At 48.6% G+C, this 11,601-nt stretch overlaps 1 long non-coding RNA gene across 1 annotated transcript; it reads left to right on the top strand.

Annotated features, from left to right (window-relative positions):
- Positions 1-876: 876 nt before the first annotated feature.
- Positions 877-8,724, top strand: LOC103887020. The gene is made up of 3 exons (XR_002523919.2): positions 877-1,566; positions 4,829-5,215; positions 6,272-8,724. It is a non-coding gene; the product is annotated as an uncharacterized LOC103887020 (long non-coding RNA).
- Positions 8,725-11,601: the final 2,877 nt, after the last annotated feature.

Here is an 11,601-nt window from a genome sequence, read left to right as displayed (position 1 = left end):
TCCCCACACCACTTCCGCCTCCTTACCTTACTCTCTTGCTTTTAGAGCTGCAGCCATAGTAGACACCACAAAAAGGCCCTCAACAGATGTGGGAACCTCAAACTTGGACTTCCCAGCCTCCAGAAATAAATCTCTATTCTTTATAAATTACCCAGTCTGAGATATTCTGTTATAGCAACATAAAACATGAAGACACCATTAAATATAAGGTTCTTTGGCTGGGCATGGTGGCTCACACCTGTAATCCCAGCACTTTGGGAGGCTGAGGCAGGTGGATCATGAGGTCAGGAGTTCGAGAGCAGCCTGACCAACATGGTGAAACCCCATCTCTACTAAAAATACAAAACTAGCCAGTAGGGCGGGCTGGCAGTGTCAGGCCTGTCCCAGCACTTTGGGAGGCAGAGGCGAGGAGGCTGGGATCGCGAGGTCAGGGAGATGAGGGCCCATCCTGTGCTGTAGGTGAAACCCGTTTCTACTAAAATACAAAAAACCTAGCTGAAGTGATGAGGCGCCTGTAGTCCCAATACTCAAGACTGAGGCAGGAGAATGGGTGCTAAACCGAGGCCGGAGCTTGCAGTGAGCTGAGATCAGCCACTGCACTCCAGCCTGGGCGACAAAGACTCAGATCTCAAAAAAAAAAAAAAAAAAAAAAAGCAGCCAGTTGTGAGGTGGCGATGCCTATAATCCCAGCTACTCAGGAGGCTGGGGAGCCGAGAATCCGCTGAGCAGGGGCAGAGTTTCCAGTGAACCGAGTTCGCGTGACTGCACTCCAGCCTGGGTGACAGAGTGAGACTCCATCTCAAAAAAAAAAAAAAAAAAAAAAAAAAAGATTTAAAAAATATATTTAGAGGGCTCACTTTCCTTGCAACATTTGGCCATAGATTTGTTGAAATTGAGATACAAAAATCAGGAGGTGAGTTAGCAGGGTTTAGCTTATTTTCAGGGGCCATGTGATGGCAAAATTCCTTATTACTCCAGATGCCAGAAAAGGTGGAGATGAAACTGAGTGGAACTGGGAACATCTGCCTGAAAAGGTTTGGCATAAATTCTCAAAACATCTGGCATCCCTTGTTAGCATTTATCACTCTACTGACAAGTTGTCTTCCACTGATCCTCTAAGCCATTCTTGACTACCTAACAGAACAAACAGCCAGACACTCGGTGTTAAAAAGACTTGACTCTGCTTCTGGCTCTGCCATGTACGAGCTCTGCTACCTTGGGCTGCCTGCTGGCATTTCTGGTCCTCAGTTTTAAAAATTGTAAAATAGAGATTATTGTACTTATGTAAAGGAAAAAATAGACTTCTTTTCTCTCTGTTTACACCCAACAGGATACTTCTGTGATCAAATGTCGGCGGTTGAAGTTTTCCCCCAACAACTAATTCTCCAACACCAGCTGAATGTATAGAGTTTAATTCAATTCTGATACCATTTACCTGGAGTTAAGAGTCAGATCCCATGGGTTTCAAGCTCAGCCCCCCTGTTCAGATGCCAGGCACAGATCTGGGCTTCTGGATCTTCTGACCTATTTGCTATGAATCGGAGGTTCTCATCACCCCTTTTTCAGGTTTGATTATTTGCTAGAGTGGCTCACAGAATTCAGGAAAGCACTTTAAGTACATTTACCAGTTTATTATAACAATATTACAAATGATACAGAGGAACCACCAGACGGGAGCGATGCAGAGGGCAAGGAATGGGGGAAGGGACACAGCATCCTTGTCCTCTGAGGGGCACCACCCTCCATGTACTCAGCAGTGCACAAGCTCTCCACACACCCATAGTTCAGGGGCTTTGATGGAAGCTTCATCACATAGACATGATCAATTATTAACTCTATTTCCAGCCCTTCTCCCGTCTTCAGGAAATGAGGGGTGGGGCTGAAAGATCCAGGATTCTAACCATGGCTTGGTCTTTCTGGTGACCAGCCCCCATCCAGGAGTCCACCGAGAGTCACTTCCTTAGAACAAAAGATGCTCCTGTCACCTGGGAAATGCCAAGGGATTGGGAGCTCTGTGTCAGAAACCTGTGCCAAAGATAAAATATTAGTACAAAAGATGCACTTAGAACCTCTATTGTTCAGAAAATTACTAGGGTTTTAGGAGCTCTGGGCCAGGAATTGGGAGCAGAGACCAAATATATGTTTCTTATTATATCACAGCCTACCTTGTAGGGCTCTTGTGAGGACATGAGGAAGTAAGTGGCACCCAGTGGACACTTGGTAAAGGATGGCTGAAAATGTTTTAGACTTTGTAACTCTTGAGGTAACAACTTCCTCAAGTGTATAATATGCACATGGAGTTCTTGAGGTCCTGGTTCTGTCCAAGATCAAGACGATCAACCTGAGAGGGCAACTTTTCAGAAGCCACGAGGGAAAAGACCGATCTCGGAGTAGTCAGGAATGTAACAGTAGCTCAGCCTCCCAGCCTGACGGTCAGGAGCTTATGGCCTGAGAGGCCCTGATGGTGAATCCCTCTGAGGCCTGATCAGTGACAAAGTGTGAGGTGCTGAATGAGGCTTTAATCCAGGAGGTGTTGAAAGAGCCTAATAAACACTTATTCCATTTTGTTAAATTCAAGAGCTTTTTCTCTCTCTTTTGTTTTTTTTTTTTTTTTGGAGACAGGGTCTCGCTCTGTCACCCAGGCTGGAGTGCAGTGGCACGATCTTGTCTCACTGCAGCTGCAACTTCTGCCGCCTGGGTTCAAGTGATTCTCATGCTCCAGCCTTCTATGTAGCTGGGATGACAGGCATGTGCCACCACCCTCAGCTAATTTTTGTATTTTTAGTAGAGACGGGGTTTCAACATGGTGGCCGGGTTGGTCTTGGACTCCTGGCCTCAAGTGATCTGCCTGCCTCAGCCTCCCAAAATGCTGGGATTACAGACCACTGTGGCTGGCCAAAATCCAAGAGTTTGAAGAAAAATGCTAAGTTGATTTTTTGTGTGTTCCTCTTACCGCGTGAGATGTGGCCCTGAAGAAAGCACTAAACCAGACCCTGCCCTAATGGATGACAGGCCCCTGACGGGCCCTTACTGGGCTCTTGCTCCTGTGACCAGAAGCAAGAAATGTTCCCAGGGACAGATTAGCAGGCTAGACTGGGTGCCCTTCTGAGAGAGAGCAAGAACTGTCCTTTGTACCTTAGGTCTTTGGGCTCAACTGACACCATGCCAGTTTCCTAGGATTGCACAACAAAGCACCAGACAAAATACAGCAGTTCATTTTCTCACAGTTCTGGAGTCTAGAAGTCTGAAGTCCAGGTGGCAGCACTGCTTTCCTCACCTGTTCCTGGAGGGACCTGGCAACTCTTGGCGTCCCTTGGCTTCCAGCTGCATCACGGCAACTTCTGCACATGGCTTTTTCTCCATGTGGCTGTGTCTTTACTTTCACTTGGCGTTTTTTGTTTTTTTTTTTCTCTTTTTTTTTTTTTGAGACGAAGTTTCGCTCTTGTTGCCCAGGCTGTTGTGCAGTGGCATGATCTCAGCTTACCGCAACCTCTGCCTCCTGGGTTCAAGTGATTCTCCTGCCTCAGCCTCCCGAGTAGCTGGGATTACAGGCATGTGCCACGACACCCAGGTATTTTTGTATTTTTAGTAGAGACAGGGTTTCTCCATGTTGGTCAGGCTAGTCTCGAACTCCCAATCTCATGTGATGCACTCACCTTGGCCTCCCAAAGTGCTGGGATTACAGGCATGAGCCACCGCACCCTTTTATAACCAAAGGGAAAACACAGTTTTTAAAAAATACATATACAAGTAATTTCCTGAAATGTACATTCCAGGAAAGTTCTGGCTGGGAAGAGAGCAGCAGTTGCTGGGATCCAGCTGATTCCCATGCCTATAAGCTACAGCTATCACCCCCGTGGAGTCTCTCCACGTGGAAGGATGGCTACTTGCATCAGAATTAGCCATGATGCTTGCTAAAAAATGCAGAATGCAAGGTCCCACCCTAGACCTACTAAATCAGAATCTCTGGGCACAGGGCATAGGATTTTTCAGTTTAACAGGTTTTACACACTGCATTTGAAACCCCGGGGATTTAGAGGCTATGGACAACCCACTTCTCAGTAACCCAGTGGTTTGTCACACTAGCCGAATGTGCCCCCTCAGCCCTTTCAGTACCCAACACTGTGCTTTTTTTTTTTTTTTTTTTTCTGAGACGGAGTCTCGCTTTGTCGCCCAGGCTGGAGTGCAGTGGCACGATCTCAGCTCACTGCAAGCTCTGCCTTTCGGGTTCACGCCATTCTCCTGCCTCAGCCTCCGAGTAGCTGGGACTACAGGCGCGCACCACCATGCCCGGCTAATTTTTTGTATTTTTGATAGAGACGGGGTTTCACGGTGTTAGCCAGAATGGTCTCGATCTCCTGACCTCGTGATCCGCCTGCCTCGGCCTCCCAAAGTGCTGGGATTACAGGTGTGAGCCACCGCGCCCGGCCTTTTTTTTTTTTTTGACAGAGTATTGCTCCATCACCCAAGCTGGAGTGCAATGGTGTGATTTTGGCTCGCTGCAACCCCCCTGGGAGGCGGAGGTTCACACGCCACCACAACTGGCTAATTTTTGTATTTTTAGTAGAGACCTGGTTTTGACATATTGGCCAGGACTTGAACTCCTAACCTCAAGTGATCCACCCACCTTGGCCTCCCAAAGTGCTGAGATTACAGGCATGAGCCACTGTGACTGACCTAACATTGCTTTGAAAAATAAAACCAAATAAACAGAGCAGTTTTTTTTTTAAATAAAGTCAATTCTTGGTTGTACCTATGATGGGAAGCTGCAAAGCAAGTTATTCAAAATAATATAAAATTCGTAATTGTATTTTATTTTGGAATCTAGTGGCAGCAGAGTGCTCTTCTTAATTTGTCCCAACAATTAAAATGAGTCGACATCCCCAGACTCTACACTATCAAGTTTAGAATGAAGAAAAATACTTTGTCCCCATTAAAAAGTAAGTATTCTGTATGCAGTTAGTTGAGAGTTGTCATTATAAACATGATTACTGTTAACTCACAACCTTTGAGTTTTCCTTTATTGATTGGTATAGGAGACTAATATCTGGGGACAGCTGAAAATTCTCCACTTTTTTTTTTTTTTTTTAAGACGGAATTTCACTTTTGTTGTGCAGGCTAGAGTACAAGGGCAAGATCTGGGCTCACTGCAAGCTCCGCCTCCTGGGTTCAAGCAGTTCTCCTGCCTCAGCCTCCCAAGCAGCTGGAATTACAGGTACCCACCACCACACCCAGCTAATTTTTTGTATTTTTAGTAGAGATGGGGTTTCACCGTATTGGCCAGGCTGGTCATGAACTCCTGACCTCAGGTGATCCATCTGCCTTGGCCTCCCAAAGTGCTGGGATTAGAGGCATGAGCCACCGTGCCTGACTACAAATTCTTCACTTTAAGATGTGCCTGAGCTCAGGGCAGGGGTTGGCCGAGAAGGCCCTTCCAGCTCAGAGACGCTGTGACTTGCAGAGCAAGGGGTGTTGTAACATGCTCTGAGAGGTCCCAACAGCTGTGCCACTGGCTGTCTCTTAAATAGGTGAAATTCAACACTGCAAAGAGGCAATAACTCAAGGTATTAGTCCACACTTGTTGCTTCCGGAGTGGGTCATAGCCTCTTAGGAGAAAAGATGAGCCATCTCGAGAATGAGAAATTCTGTCTTATGTGTGGGAGCAAGCAGAAAAAAAGAACCAGCAACTGGGAGGCTCTGCCTTTCGCCTCCTGGAGGGGTCACATTCCCTTTTGAGCCTTCACAGGGATGGCTTCAGGAAGACTTTTGCACCCCTCGCTCCACCTGACCCCCCTTTTTGTGAGGGAGGAGGGTGAGAGGAAGCAGCCTGTGGAGGGCTAAGTGCTTGGCGCCTTAAATAGCACCTCCGTTTGTGCTTTGTCATGATCCCCACGCTCTGGCAGGAGCGGGCTCTCTGGGCACTGGGTGACAACCGCCTGGGTTCAGGGAGGCCTCGAGCAATCAGCAGGAGGGACGCGGGCTCTGAGGAGCAGAGGGTCCGGACATCAGGCCTGTGCCTCCCCCAGGCATGCTCTTCTTTCCTGCTGCACTGGGAGGAAGCAGAGGGAGGCAGCTGACGGGGTCAAAACCCATCCAGGAGAAAAAAATTTTAAAGGAAGCCTGGTATCTTTCACACAACATGTAATTAACTCTCAGCAGAAGATGCCACGGATTCATAATGGGAGCCGACAGCGGGGGAGGAAGACTCTGACAAGCATGAGATTTCTCATGGTTTTTTTTTTGTTTTTTTTTTTAATTTAATTTTTTAAAGGAACATGAACAGTTGCAATGATAATCGCGGACCTTCGGTAATGGAGTCTCCCAGCAACAAGCCAGATCCTGCCGTAGCCCACCCTCTGCCCTGGCAAGGTGAGCGTGGAGTCGGGGGTTTTGCTGCTTCAGAGCAGCAGTCATGGAGCTCTGGCCTGGCCCTGATGGATTTTTCTCATCCCTGATGCCCTGAAGTGGGCCCGCCAAGCAGCCCTAACTCTTTTGGGCTGTCCCCACATGTGGGCTGTCCCCAGAGCTCTCTCCTCTCCATGACAGCAGTCCTTGGCGTCATCCCAGCCTCTGGCCCAGGGCTCTCAGGGTCATGCTTCTGGCACAGCTCAGGCTCCCCTGGGTGCCCTGCCCTTGGCGGGTGACTGCACCCTGGGAGGAAGGGAGGTGCAGCTGGAGAGGAGGAATGGTGGGGAGCCTCAGGGCGGGGTGGCTGGAGGCAGGCAGTGTCTGGATGGCTGCCAGAATAGGGGCCAACCCTCTCCCAGGCACAAAGGGCTCTCTGTAAGGGACACGCGGGCCCCAAGCGGAATCCAGGAGGCTCATGTTTCTTAATACAAAGGAGGGTCATTCCCAGACCAGCCTGGGTGTGGCCTGGAGGCTGAAGCCCTCTGGGCGGTGCCCTTGGACTCCCAGGGTCCCATGTGGGAGGCTTCAGTCCTCATTCTGATCTGGTCTGCGCAGGCAGATGGAGAGAGGCCTGGGCAGGAGGCCTCACCTCTTCCTCTGGGAGAGGTCTTCCTAGGTCTCCTCTACCACATTCTCCCTCCCGCACACGCACATGCATACACACACTTGCACACTCAGAGTCCAAGGGAGAGAAGATTCCCATCCTAACCACACTTAGATTAGCCAAGTACATTGTGCAGACCCTTCTTCTGGCTGGGAAGCATATCACGAGAGCCACTGTGTGACCGCAGGCAACAGGATTCCTTCTCTTCAGAACTCAGAAGTGTTCCCTGCCACGAAGCACCTTCTCAGTGTGACCCTGCCAAACATAAAATAGATATGCATATATGTACACACACACACACACACACGTGTGTGTGTATATATATATATAGAGAGAGAGAGAGAGACTTAAAAATGGCATGGAAGAGATTTGAAATGGTCATGCTGATGTGTCTTTCAGCCAAGCCTGAGGCTGATTTGGGTGACTGTGCCCTGTGGAAAGAAGTAGGTCAGGGAGATACCTAAATACTCACTGGGCCTTGTGGGCTTTGTGTTTTTAAATGGAAGAGTTGGAGTAGGATCTCTACGCTCTCTTCAGCTCTTGGTACAGGCCTGAAAGCCACAAGGCTGGACATCCACCCACCAGCACTGCCCACCCAGATCCCGAGGCCCTGCTGCATCAGAGGTCTCTGTGGATGTCTGTGGGGGCACTGGCAGGCACAGTCCCTCCCTGGACCATAGCTGAGGTCTGAGGGTAATGGATAAGAAGTGTGGGATTTTCAAAGACTGGCCTTTTCCTATCCTGTATGTTCTGCATTGGGAACTATGAAGAAGATATTCATTTGTCGAACACACATTTCTTGAGCACCATCCATGCACCCATAAATAAAACTCCTGCTTTCAGGAGCTTCCATTTGACACAACACACAGGAGCTTCCCCTCCGTATAGTTTGCTAAGGTGGCTGTAACAAAATACCACAATCTGGGTGGCTTGAACAACAGCAATGTATCCTCTCACAGTTCTGGAGACTGGAAGTTCAAGGACAAGGTGTCAGCAGGGCTGGTTCCTCTTGAGGGCTTTAATAGAGGACCTGCTCCCTGCCTCTCTCTTCTGGTGGTTTGCCGCCATCTTTGGCGTTTGTGGGTTGTAGAAGTATCATGCTGATGCTGACTTCATCTTTACACGGGGTTCTCCCTGTGTGCAGGTTTGCCTCTGTGTTCAATTTCCCCTTTTTATAAGGACTCATTGGATCAGGGTCCACCTTAATGACCTCATCTTAACTTGATCATTGACAAAGACCCTATTGCCTAAAAAGGTCACATTCTGAGTTCCTGAGGGTTAGGACTCTAACACATCTTTTTTGGGGATGGACACAATTCAATCTGCAATGACTTCTATAGAAAAGTGTAGGAAAGCACAGAGGGGAGCACCCGCCCTTGAGGCACCTGAGGTCTCCTGCTTCCACAGGCCCTCACCCAAGTCCCTCTGACGTGGAGCCTGGCCATGGCCCATTCCCTATCACAAGGGATGCTGGGAATTCGAGTTTCTGGCTTCTACCCTGGGGAGGCAGGGACATTTAATGTGAGATTTTCACCAAGTGCAGGAGGAACATTCAAAAGATTCATCCAAATGTGGCCACAAAGCACAACAGAAATCCACTGTGCTTTACCTGGGTATGGTAGCACACACCTCTCTTCCCAATTACTTGGGAGGCTGAGGTGGGAGGATCATTTGAGCCTAGGAGATTGAGGCTACAATGAGCCAAGATCACACCACTGCACTCCAGCCTGAGCAACAGAGTGAGAGCCTGTCAAAGAAAGAGAGAGAGACAGAGAGAGGAAAGAAAGAAAGAGAAATAGAAAGAAAAAGGAAAGAAAGAGAGAAAGAAAAGAAGGAAAGAGAGAGGGAGGGAGGGAGGGAGGGAGAGAGAGAGAGAGGCTGGGCACTGTGACTCACGCCTGTAATCCTAGCACTTTGGGAGGCCGAGGTGGGCAGATCACGAGGTCAGGAGTTTGAGACCAGCCTGGCCAATATGTTGAAACCCTGTCTCTACCAAAAATACAAAAATTAGTGGGGGGTGGTGGTGTGCACCTGTAGTCCCAGCTACTCAGGAGGCTGAGGCAGGAGGATCCCTTGAACCCAGGAGGTGGAGGTTGCAGTGAGCCGTGAGCCGAGATTGTGCCACTGTACTCCAGCCTGGGTGGCAGAGAAAGCCTCCATCTCAAAAAAAAAAAAAAAAAAAAGAAAGAAAGAAAAAAAGAAGGAAAGACAGAAAAAAGAGAGAGAAAAGAAGAGAAATCTACTGTGCAGGTGCTTTTAGGTTTTCTCCAAGGGTACCTAAAAGCAGCAGCTGAGGGTGACAGCTTGAATTTCTTATGTCTGCAATTTAGTGCCTTGTAGCCTTGTACTGAGTGTTGTCCTCAAACTCCTGGCCTCAAGTGATCTGCCTGCCTCAGCCTGGCGGATTGTTGATGACCACAGAGGACACCTGGCAAATCTAGATGACAGCTAACATCTAATAAGCACTTACTATGTACCAGACATTTTTCTAAGCTCTTTCAATGTGTTGCCTCATTTAATCCCCAACAATAGCCTGTGATACAGGTTGGTTATTATCCCCCTTTCACAGATGAGAACACTGAGGCCCAGAGAGGTTAGGTCACTTCACCTAGTAAGTGGGAGAGGTAGGGTTTGAACCCAGCAATCTCAGCCTGAGACTGAGAGCTTTACCACAGGGCTTCCTAGTAGATTCAGAAGAAGGTGAGAGATGGAGGAACCTTGCCAGCCCATGTTCGGGGAAGGCAGGCCCTGCTGTCAACATGGGAGTTCAGTGGAGCAGCTCTGGATAGCACGTGCGCTGTGTCACACTCCCTGAGTCAGGTGGCTATGCTGCTGGCCTGCTGCAGCTTTGCCTCCTTAAGGCATCCTGACAAAGTGCTGGAGAATACTGGGAGGCAGGTGTGGGAAGAGGCGTGGGAGGTTGGGGGAGAGACTGGCAGCTGGTGAGCTGCAGGCCCGCCCAGGGAGGCTCTGCCTGCATTTGTGGCTGAGGAGGAACTACGTCAGAAGACTGAGGATTTCCAGACTCAGCGGGGTGGTTCCAATGCTGGCTCCCTGCAAGGGCAGGGAGGGCCCCGAGCTGGTACTCTGCCAGGGTGCTGCCACCGGCAGGCCAGGATGTTCCCAAGGCTTCTTCCTGAGTGACCTAGAGGAGCAGCTGGGCCTGGGAGAGGTTGGGCAGCTGCCAGGGCAGACTCTCCAAGCTGGGGTGCATTTGCAAGGTGACTCAGGTCCCCACCACATGCTCAGAGGCAGAGACCTAGGACCTTTGTGCAGGCCCTGGAGGAGCTCTACCCCCCACACCCTCAGCCTGTGACTCTGGACCTTAGAGCGTTGATATTTCTATTCCTTTGGAGAAAAGGTGGGAAAAGAAGCAGAAGGAGGCACAAATAGAGGGAACACATTCTCACAGCCCTAAAAACATCCAAAAACGCCCTCCTCCTGCCCAGCCTGTAGAATTGGGCCTCTGGCCTCACATACTCAAAGTCCAGAGCAGATATTTAAGACTCTGCATTCTCCAGGGGTGTCTGTCACTCACCAGGAGCCACCCTCCCCAAAACACTGGGACCCACCAGCAGCTTCCCTTTCCAGAGGAAACAGAGTGCAGGTTCGTGCTTGGGCTTTTCTTCAAAGGAACAGGAGAGAAAGGTAAAAGGATATTTTCCTTCAACAGCATTGAGAATTAGGTAAGAATAGAGTAGTCTCCTCTACACTAGCAGGACATTTCCAAAACACACATAGGTAACAAAACACAGAAAGAAAAGTACAGAAAACAAATTATCCACTGGAGATTTTATTACAATAAGGAACTATGTAATATGTAGTTAATACAAAGTTTAGTTTAAGAAATGTTTGTAGCTGGGTGTGGTGGCTCATGCCTATAATCCCAACACTTTGGGAGGCTGAGGCAGGTGGATCACTTGAGGCCAGGAGTTTGAGACCATCCCGGCCAACACGGTGTAACCCTATCTATACTAAAAATACAAAAATTAGCTGGGCGTGGTGGCGGGTGACTGTAATCCCAGCTACTTGGGAGGCTGTGGCAGGAGAATCACTTGAACCTGGGAGGTAGAGGTTGCAGTGAGCTGAGATTGTGCCACTGCACTCCAGCCTGGGCAACAGAGTGAGACTCTGTCAAAAGAGAGAGAGAGAAAGAAGGAAGGAAGGAAGGAAGGAAGGAAGGAAGGAAGGAAGGAAGGAAGGAGAGAGAGAAAGAAAGAAAAGAAAGAAAGAAAGAGAGAAAGGAAGAAAGGAAGGGAGAGAGAGAGAGAGAAAAGAAGGAAGGAAGGAAGGAAAGAGAGAGAAAGAAAGAGAAAGAAAGAAAGGAAGAAAGAAAGAAAGAAAGGAAGGAAGAAAGGAGGAGGGAGGGAGGGAGGGAAGAAAGGAAGGAGAAAGAAAGAAAGGAAATGTTTGCAAAGATCAATAGTGTCCCGGAGTTTTAAAACCAGATTACTATTTGTAATCACAAGGAAAACACTAATGCCTTATGTGTACTCTTATTTCTTTTATAATTTTAATTAAAAAAATTTTAAAGTAGAGGCAGGGTCTTGCCAGGTTGCCCAGACTGGTCTCAAACTCCTGGGCAAAAG

Source organism: Papio anubis, chromosome 8 (assembly GCF_008728515.1).
Source record: "Papio anubis isolate 15944 chromosome 8, Panubis1.0, whole genome shotgun sequence".
Lineage (NCBI taxonomy): Eukaryota > Metazoa > Chordata > Mammalia > Primates > Cercopithecidae > Papio > Papio anubis.
Note: the sequence above shows the minus strand (reverse complement) of the source record. Positions and strands in the feature narration are given on the sequence as shown.